The sequence below is a fragment of the Crotalus tigris genome, unplaced genomic scaffold (assembly GCF_016545835.1).
Source record: "Crotalus tigris isolate CLP2741 ecotype Arizona unplaced genomic scaffold, ASM1654583v1 scf7180000024386.1433019, whole genome shotgun sequence".
NCBI classification, from domain to species: Eukaryota; Metazoa; Chordata; class Lepidosauria; order Squamata; family Viperidae; genus Crotalus; species Crotalus tigris.
Window position 1 is genome coordinate 903,163 of NW_024100556.1, and position 10,069 is coordinate 913,231.

The 10,069-nt window shown below is 41.9% G+C and overlaps 1 pseudogene; it reads right to left on the reverse strand.

The window, feature by feature from the left end:
* Positions 1–420: 420 nt before the first annotated feature.
* On the reverse strand, positions 421–3,355 carry LOC120301571 (annotated as a pseudogene).
* Between the last annotated feature and the right edge of the window lie 6,714 nt (positions 3,356–10,069).

The following is a 10,069-nucleotide window of genomic DNA, read 5'->3' on the forward strand; positions in this document are numbered from 1 at the left end:
GTGACGTCATGCAACATATCGGAGCTTTTTCGCCATTGCCGGCAATGGGGTGGGCGTGGCTCCGGTATGATGAAACTGGCCCTCAGGCTGGCAGTTTGACAGCCCTGCATTACATTATAAAGAAATGGCCACTTTGAAAGGATTTGCTTCCAGGACAGAAAAATGTGGAACATGAATCACTTGTTAACTGTAGAAAGATATGTTTGCCTCTGCTTCACATAAAACTCATACTGATGAAAACTTTTGTGAATGATTTAAGATTAAAGTATGTTATTTGAGACAGATGTTTCCAAGAACAACTGATGCCAAGATTAAGGAAGGCGGCTTTTTTTTTCCTTTTGATTTCTGACTGCTGCTGCTTCGCTGTAAAATCGGTGGACCATTAATATTGCTCCTTCAGAATTGCTCTTTCATTGGATGTTACAAAGCCTTCATCTGTAGTATTTTTCTCAGGACAGGATCACTTTCACCTTTGTTCTGCTGGGAAATCAGCTTGATGTTCCTCAGATTTCCAAAGTAGAAATCTCATTTCTTTTCCAAATCTTCAACTGTCATCTTTAATAGGTTGATCTGCTGTATCAATTTAGCAAATTCATCCTCTCTAATTCCCCTGGGACCTTTTTTGACCATCCCAGGCCCGGATTTATTAGCCACCAGTGTTCTGTGTGCTACTATGGGCCTCGTAGGAGTGATCGTTGCAATTTTCTTTAAGAAAACAGGAGAGTCTACTCTTGATGCCTTCAGTGCTGATGTTTGCCCAAAACTGTTATCTGTGCCATCAGAACCAAGATTCTTCTTAGTTTGTTCAGCAGCAGGACCACTGGGGCTGAGGCTGTCTTCTGGCCTTGCTGAGCTGCCACAGTCCTTCCCATCATAATTGGCATCAAATAATCTCTTGAATCACTGAACAAATTCAAATTATCTTGGATTTTTCCTGTCACTAATTTGTCCACTGGTATTACTTTATCAACACCCAATCACTTAAAACTTGCTTGTTATTGTTTTGACAATTTAGTCGTGCCTGACTCTTGGTGACTATAGGCAAGTGATCGCCATGCTACCCTGTCAAACACAGTTTCTTTCAATTGTTGGATGTTCAGATTTGATGTTATCAAGCCATCATGTTCTTTGCTTGCCCCTTCTTGTTCCACTAATCATTCCTAGCATCATTGTTTCCTCCAGTGAATTGGAGAAGTTGATTTGGCCAAACTAAATCAGACGAAGTCTTATAATTTAGCATCTAGTGATATGTCTGTTTTATATGATTTAGCACCTCTCTGTTAATTACTCTGGATGTCCATGGTATATGCAATAATTTATGCCAAAGGTGTCAATTCTTCAATCAGCCATTCTTAGTGCCCAACTCTCATACCTGTACATCAGGGATGTCACGTCATGTGTCACGATGTATCATGACTTTTTTTTTCATTGCCGGCAATGGGGTGGGTGTGATTTTTCCATGACGCATCTGGCCCGTGGGCCATCAGTTTGACACTCCTGCCGTACATTATTATAGGGAAGACTATTGCTCTAACTAGCCTGCTTTTTGTATTTGTATCAGTATCTCTGCTTTTCCAGATCTTATTCATGTTAACCATTACAGTGCCACAGAAGGTGTTTGATTTCAGGAGTAGAACTGCCATCATGAACAATTTTGGATCCAAGAAAGATAACCTCTCTAACTGATTCAATATCCTCCTTGTTGATTTTAAATATCTCCATCTGCAGCTGTTATCTTTGTTTTCCTGATGTTTCCTAATTTTTCACTTTTGATTTTCCAAATCATTTTGTCCACATCTTAATTTTCAGCTAATAGTGTTACATCATATGCATACCTCAAATTATTTACAGTTCTTCCCCCAGAATAACAGAGTTGGAAGGACCTTGGAGGTCTTCTAGTCCAACCTCCTGCTCAGTAAAAATCTGCTGTGTTCGAGCACCCATAACTCTTGGAGGCAAATAATTCCACTGCTTAATTGTTCTGTTAGGAATTTTCTCCTTAGTTCTAGATTGATTCTCTCTTTGATTAGTTTCCATCTGTTACTTCTTGTCCTTCCCTCTGGTGTTTTGGACTCCCTCTACTTTGTGACAGCCCTCAAATATTGGAACACTGCTGTCATGGTACCTTGCTGCCTTTTTCACTATCTTTATCTATTTTAAGATTAATTTTAATGCTAATATTTGTTATTGTAATATTTTTAAGTTTTATTCTGTTCCTTTTACTGTAAAACCTAGAGTAACTTCTTGGCAGAAGAAATGGATAAATTGGGAGTTTACAGGTTGAACTTTTATTGCTCAGAACTCCAAAGTTTATGACGAGCAGTATATAAATTTATAAATAAATAAATAAATAAATAAATAGTTATGATGATAGATACATGGTTCAATTTCTGAAGAAATTGATAAATTGGAAATTTACAGGTTGAACTTTTATTGCTCACAACTCCAAAGTTTATGATAGCTTTCTTGTCCTGGTCCAGGAAAAGGTCCAGATTGAACTTTTAAGCCAGGGTATTAAATTGCTATCTATTACCCTAATGTACTTTTAAGATTCAGTTTATTGATAGCCTCTCCTTTTTGCCCCTTAAATTAAACAAACTCCCCAAAGTTATTGGATTTCAGGGCAGCAAGGGGTATTTCCCCCATTTGTTCAGTATAATAATCAAGATTATATGGGGGTTTTCCCTGATGCCATGTACTATGGTCCTGAAACCCTGATATTTGGTGACAGGGAAGAATTTCTAAAATGACATGTTAAGATAAGATAATTTTTTTGGTCATTTTTTACTGGGCACACTGGCACACATTAAAAATGAAATTCTGTTGCCTGCTCTCAAAAGTGTACACATAACACACTTATAGATATGCTATGTACAACATATGTATATACCTACACCCAGGGCTTTGTTTGTCATAGAACACCCAGAAGGGAGTTCCGGCTCCTTTTTTGGATGGAACCTTGTAGGGTAGGCAAGACGGGTTGTATGACGTGTGAGTTCTAGACGTGTTGTAAGGACGGGAAGGAAGATGTACTTTTCTCATGCAATGCAGAAAGTGCAGGCAATGGAAAATGGGAGAAGTAATATTTTCTGAGAACTTTGGTGAGAAGGCTCACATATTGGTTCATTTTAAAAGTTTGAACCCCATCTGCAACTTTCCCTAGAGGGCATGTACCTGTTGAGTCATTCAGAGAAGTGATGTCTCCTCTCCTTGTCATTACCCAAATCATAGTGATTTGTTGTCTTGTGACTAGTCCCTAGAGATATTTCTGCAGACTTTGAGAACTTTTGGCACAAAGATATCAATAACAGGCTTCCTCGTCAATATCCCAGTAGGGTTTGTTGGCTGATGTCATGGCATTGGAAAGTCTTGAGTGAAGACTTAAATGAGTCTGGAAACAGTTAGAACCTGGGAAGGCCTTTATGGTAGACAGAAGCTTTGTTTAATCTACCTTTCAGTTTTGAAGACTCGGCTGGATTCTGTATTAGGAAGGTCCCTAAAGCTTTGCTTTCTTCCACCTCTTCTTATGGTTTGTTCAAAGTAAACACAGAACTGGAGGCTCCATTAGCACTACTTGTCATGTTACTTCTCATCCTGCTTCAGGGGCCCCAGGCAGTCCATAGGAGGCTCGATCTCAAAAACCTCCTGAGTCCAAAGAAGGAAAAGTTGGAGCCAGAGAACCATTATAGGCCAGGAGAGCTTTTCATTGGTGTCATAGTGTCTGCAGTGAAGGTTTTCTTTCAACCACTAAGTTTCAGCACAACTCCTTCATCCCCAGCTCTGGCAAGGGAAAAAAAAGTTGCGATACGTTGTGACATGTCATGTGAAGCAACGAGTTTGACAGCTCTGGACTAGACGACCTCCAAGGTTCCTTCCAACTGTTATTCTGGTAGGTAGGTAGGTAGGAAAGAGAAAAGGAAGGCAAGTAGGAAGGGAACCATAACAAAGAGACATGGAGAAGAGATGATATAGTCCACAGATAGAAGGAGAGGAGGTGAGAAAAAAACTCTGCCTTGATATTAAATATTATCTCAGATGTTTCAGTTAGGCCAGTCAAGAAACAGATACCACAGGGAATCCAGAAGTACTACTATTTTGTGGATTTGGGTAACACCCTCTTGAAGCCTATCCAATTTCTCTCAGTCATATCTCACAGTTTGTCCAGATCATATAAATTTGAAAGGTAAGTTAGTAGGTTAAGGTTAGAGTGAGCCATTGAATTTGGAATGTCCTGACTAAACATAGCCGGTTTTTTTCCCATTCCAGCTCCATTTTTTTCTTCAAAACTTTCAGTATTACAATAATTCCACAAATGGAATGTTTTTGGAGGAAAATGGAGGCCTCTCAGCAGACCTGGATATTGTGAAGTGGGAGGCTATCATCAACAAAACCTTTAGGAGACTTATCTTTGGAAGTCTAGAAAAACAAGGATCCTCAGATTTTAAGTTTATAGAGATGGAAGAGTCAAAGAAGGTGGAGTTAAATCTCGATTTCACTTTTCTTTATGTTTTTACCTACACACTCTTGGGGCAAGGAATGCTTCTGAATGTCATCAAAGAAGGAAAGTCTCCTAGGAAGGCAAGGCATTCATTAGTTAGATGTCCATGACAAATGCACCCTCAACTATTCCAATAAAGAGTATATTAGACCTGTGTAAAGGAAGGAAGATTTGAGCCATGGGGAGAAATGATTTCTATGCTTTTTCTTAGAAGAAACTTTCTATTCAGTATTTAGTACAAAATGTTCAAATCTAGAAATCATTGTGTGTGGAAGAGAAGATCAACAGGAAAGCTTCAGGTAGACTGTTCAACTCAAGATTTTACAGCCTTCAAATTTAGCAAAGCTGAGCCTTCCTCTGGAGATCACCAATTCCTTTCTTCTTTGCCTTCTTTCTGGAAAGAAATTCATTTTCTGGACTTCCCTCTTCTTTCTGCTCAGCTCCTGCCTCCTTCCCGATGTGTGGAAAGCTGTGAACCTGGATTCATGAAGGTAACTCAAGAGGAGAAGCCCATCTGCTGCTACGACTGTCATCCCTGTGCAGAAGGAACCATCTCCACCAAGGCAGGTCAGTGACATCAGGAGAAAAGGGAGTTTTGGAGAACATCAATGAAAGCTTGGCTTTTAAAACATTCGCTTCTTTATAATATGTATATGATTGATAGTGGAGGATAAGAAATGACATTGGAAATTGAACTGGGATGGGCAGGACATGAAAAAATACTGGAGCAAAAAGTACTATATACTGATCAGTACTATATACTGATTTCTTCTATACAAAACTGTTCATTCTACCACCACCAATTTCACCAACTTCATCACTGGAATTGAAGCAATGCTGTATGAGAAATTTTATTATACCTCTTTTTCAGATGCAGAAAAATGCAGCAAATGTCCAGAAGATCAGCATCCAAACATCCAGCAAAATAATTGTGTCTCCAAGATTAAAAACCTTCCTATCCTATCAAGAAAATCTGGGAATCATCCTGGGTTCTCTTGCTTTGTTCCTTTCTTTAATCACAGGCTTTATCTTGAGAATCTTAATTAAATTCCAGGAAACCTCAGTCATCAAAGCCAACAATCGGGATCTCTCCTACATCCTCCTAGTTTCCCTTCTGCTTTCCTTCTTGACCTCCTTCCTGTTCATCGGCCAGCCAACAAGAGCTACCTGCCTTCTCCGTCAAACAGCCTTCAGCATTGTTTTCTCACTTGCTGTCTCTTCGGTCTTGGCCAAAACAATCACGGTGGTGTTAGCCTTCTTGGCCACAAAACCAGGAAATAAATTGCAGAGATGGCTGGGAAAGAGCTTGGCCAATTCCATTGTCCTTTCTTGCACCGGCCTCCAAGTTATCTTCTGGAGCATCTATTTGGGCACTTCTCCTCCATTCCCTGATTCTGACCTGCACTCCCAGCCTGGAGAGATCATCCTGCAATGCAATGAAGGCTCAGTCAACATGTTTTATGGAGTCCTGGGCTACATGGGCCTACTGGCCGCCATCTGCTTCCTGATGGCTTTTCTGGCCAGGAACCTCCCTGGGGTCTTCAATTAAGCCAAGATGATCACCTTCAGCATGCTGGTCTTCTGCAGCGTCTGGGTGACTTTTGTGCCCACCTACTTGAGCACCAAGGGGAAATACATGGTGGCTGTGCATATTTTTTCCATTTTGGACTCCAGTGCTGGCCTGCTGGGCTGCATCTTTTTCCCCAAGTGCTACATCATTCTGCTAAGGCCAAATCTCAATAGGAAAGAACATTTGATGTCAAAATGTTCAGGCTGAAGTAACCCCCAAACTTGTCAAATAATAATTCTGGTAGAGAGCAATAGAAATAGTACTTAGACTTATATACCACTTCATAGTGATTTACAGCCCTCTCTAAACCAGGGGTCCCCAGCTTCTGGGCTATGGCCCACTACCAGGCCGCAGCCTGTTCAAAACTGGGCCGTGGGAGAGATGGGCAGATGCACATGCACTCATGTGAGTGGCAGGCAAGCGCATGCAAACCTGAAGCTCCATTTCTATGAGCAGAAGATGCTTGTGCGCAAAGCTTCATTCCCACAAATAGAGCTTTGCATGCAAGTTCAAGCAGCTTCCGCTTGTGCAAACGGAGTTGTGCGCGTGTATGTGCGCCTACCACTCACACCACCACCATCCTGGTCTGGGCCAGGCCACCAAGCTGAAAGATTGGAGACTGCTGTTCTAAATAGTTTATAGAGTCAGCATATTGCCCCCAACCATCTGGGTCCTCATTTTACCAACCTCAGAAGGATGGAAAGTTGAGTCAATCTTGAGCTGGTCAGGATCAAACTCCTGGCTGTGGGTAATTAGCCTGCAATATTGCATTCTAACCACTGCGACACCACAGTTCCTAATAGCCTTTGACTTTGAAAAAAACAGAAGAAAACAACAAGTCGTGACAGAAATGAATAATCATTTCTTAATAAACATGACTTTTGTCTTTTCCATTTGATTTTGAACTTGTACAAAACTGTGAATATTTATGAATGCTTTGGATGAGTGAGGCAGAATTTTCTCAAGGATAGATTGGAATCAGAGACCTGGACACAATTTTGTTGGAACACAAATAGGTATATTGACAGTGCTCTTGTGGGTTCATCAAGCTCTCCCTGGTTCCCAGACTCTGGGCTTAACTCCTTGGAGCATCTTCCAGTCTTTCAGCATCATTTGCCTTTCTGGATGTTTTGTGAATGACAGGAGAGTTTTGTTCCCGGGAAAATGCCTTTGGGGAGGGGGAATTTGCTTCACTAGATACCTTGTAATTGAGTCAATGCTTTGTTTTCTCTGTGACTGTGCCTTTGGCTAGATCCACAAATTCCCCCTCAGAAGATGTCAGGCCCCAGGAACAAGTTACTTATGAGTAATTTCTTTATTGTCGTTCACATATAGACAGAATCTTGCCAGACTAAAGCAACTATTTGTACAACTACAGATATACTGTTTGAACTGCTGGGGGAGGCATCTTAGCCTTCTTCCTGCCACCAGCTTTTCTGAACTCTACTGCCTCTTTTCACTCTAGGGGAAAGCAAGCCCTCCCTCCTGGGACTCTAAATTACTTTCCATCACAGTAGTATTCCTTGAACACCTGAACAAATGTAACTCAAAGAGGCAGGATCTGAGGCTATATTTAACAAGCAGTTTGTATTTATAAAGTGTTGTGAGAGTTTTCAATAAGTTGCATCCTTGTAGGGTCCACAACATGCCCCCCCTTTTTATTAAGCTTGTCTGCCTTGGTCACTGTATTTTTACTGCAAATAATGCATTCCTGCAGAGTATAAAGGGCCCTGTTTCATTAGCTCTGAGCATGCAGATAACCAATTCCAGACTAGGTAGCTCTTGGGGCAGAAGGCAAAAAACATCATCACATTGCAAGGAGAAGAATGTATCAAAATTGGTGTTGGCCAAACAGATATCCTTCCCGTCCCATTACCTTGGAAGCATCTTTTAAGGCGCTTCTGGGTTAAAAGTATTAGCCAGTGACATCACCATTGCCTGGGGGATATTTGTGACGGCTCCTTTCATGTCCTCAACAAGGAGCTAGAGTGAATGACAGGAGCTCACCCCGCCACACAGCAACACTCAGGTCTTGAATGTTGGAGGTTTGCTAATCTCCAACCCAGCCTCCTAACCATATGAGGCACTGCACTCCTACAACAGATATATCAGGCCAGAAACAAACTCCACAGGAAAATTAGAATTCTACTTTATTTAGCCAGGATATAATAGCTGAACCTTGCAAGCCCAATTCTGCTTTACACAGATAGTCCTCGACTTGCAACAGTTCATTTATAACTGCACTGAAAAAGTGCAGCACTGAAAAAAGTGACTTCTGATCATTTTTCACACTTATCACTGTTGCGGCATCCCCTTGGTCACATGATTTACATTTGGAGGCTTGACAACTGACTCATATTTAGGATGGTTGCCTCTCTATATCACTTCCAAATATTATCTTGCTTCCCAGGATGTTTCGTCCCTTTTCACTTCTGCAATGGTTGTTGCATATTTCTGCCAAGTTTCACCTCTTTTATTCCCCACAAATTGTCTTGTGTGTGTGCTCAGGCCAGGGGAGGAATTACCGTGATGGTTCACCCCTTGAATCCCAATGAAAGACTGGAGAGCAATCCTAAGGAGTGAATCTGCAGCAAAAGGCATGTCTAGAACAGTGGTGGCGAACCTATGGCAAGCGTGCCAGAGGCGGGAGTCAGAGTCCTCTCTGTGGGTATGTGCACTGTTGCCCCAGCAGAGTTCACCAGAGTAGTGAGCACGTGACATTTGGAAGCGATATGGTAGGAAGTGAGCGAGCAAGCGGTATTGCCCCCATCCCCAGGGATGCCCCGGAAATGGTGAGGAACTGGCCCCGACCACACACACTCAGTCTGCCATGACCACTGCAGCCATGCCCACCCAGTGGGCTACGCCCCCACACACCCCGAGGGCACCACAATCCTGATGCAACCCTGGCACTTTGAGGTAAATAAGTGGATTTTGGGTTGCAGTTTGGGCACTCGGTCTCTAAAAGGTTCGTCATCACTGGTCTAGAATCTGAAAGCACACAAAACCACATCCCCTCCGGTCCACAGAAAAACATCTCCCCAGGTTGTAACGATGCTAAGAAAAAGACTCAGGCATGTCTTGGGCAGAGGTTTGAAGCTGCATGACACATCGTCACACAGCTTGACAAACTCTGAGTTTATTGTTTCTTATATACTTTTTACATACATAGGCTTTACCATTAACTGCTGACATTTTACATTTAGAAGTTTAATCTTTAGCTGTTGACATAAAGTAATTGAAAAATTCCTTCATATAAGCAATTATTTTCTAGTAACACATTACCTGTTGAGAGCAGGTAAAAACAAATACGGGTAAATTAGAAAAGGAGAAAGAACTGATAAAGACAAGAAGAGATAAAGACAGGGAGAGATAAGGGGGAACTTATTATTTAGGTAGGTAAGATATTAAGTCAAAAGGGGGTGATCTTTTGGCTGCTTCCTTGGGACAAAGGGTATCAAAAGGTTATAAGGTTTGTGGGGGGCAATGCATGGCAGTTTGCTGCACGTGCAAATTCTTCCACACCAGGTAACTGGTCCCTGGATGCAGCACTCTTGAGATTGCTAAGATCATGAAGCGTGATCACAGAACCATCAAAAGTTTTCTTACAAATAATCAGGGTCGCAAGATACGTGTTGAGAAAAAAAGATGCACATTAACTGACAAAGATTTGAGAAGAATCGAACATGAAGTTACCAGGAACCCATGTTGCTCCAGTACTGTCATATCCCAGAACTGCAACCTACCTGGAGTGCCCAGAAGTACAAGATGTTGAAAAAGCTCTTTCAGATAAGGCGCTTCCCCTTTGGGCCACTGGAGGGCGAAGGTTTAGACTGGCTTTCCAGAGGAGGCTGCCATCCCTGAGCCTTGCCTCTCTAGAACATAATGTAGTGGAAACCCCAATACTTACATCAGAAGACTGGCTCTCCTTAACCCTTGGAGCTCTGCAGTAGGTGAACAGGCTGCTGGAGAGACTTGCAGGAGAGATCCAGAGGTGGTGG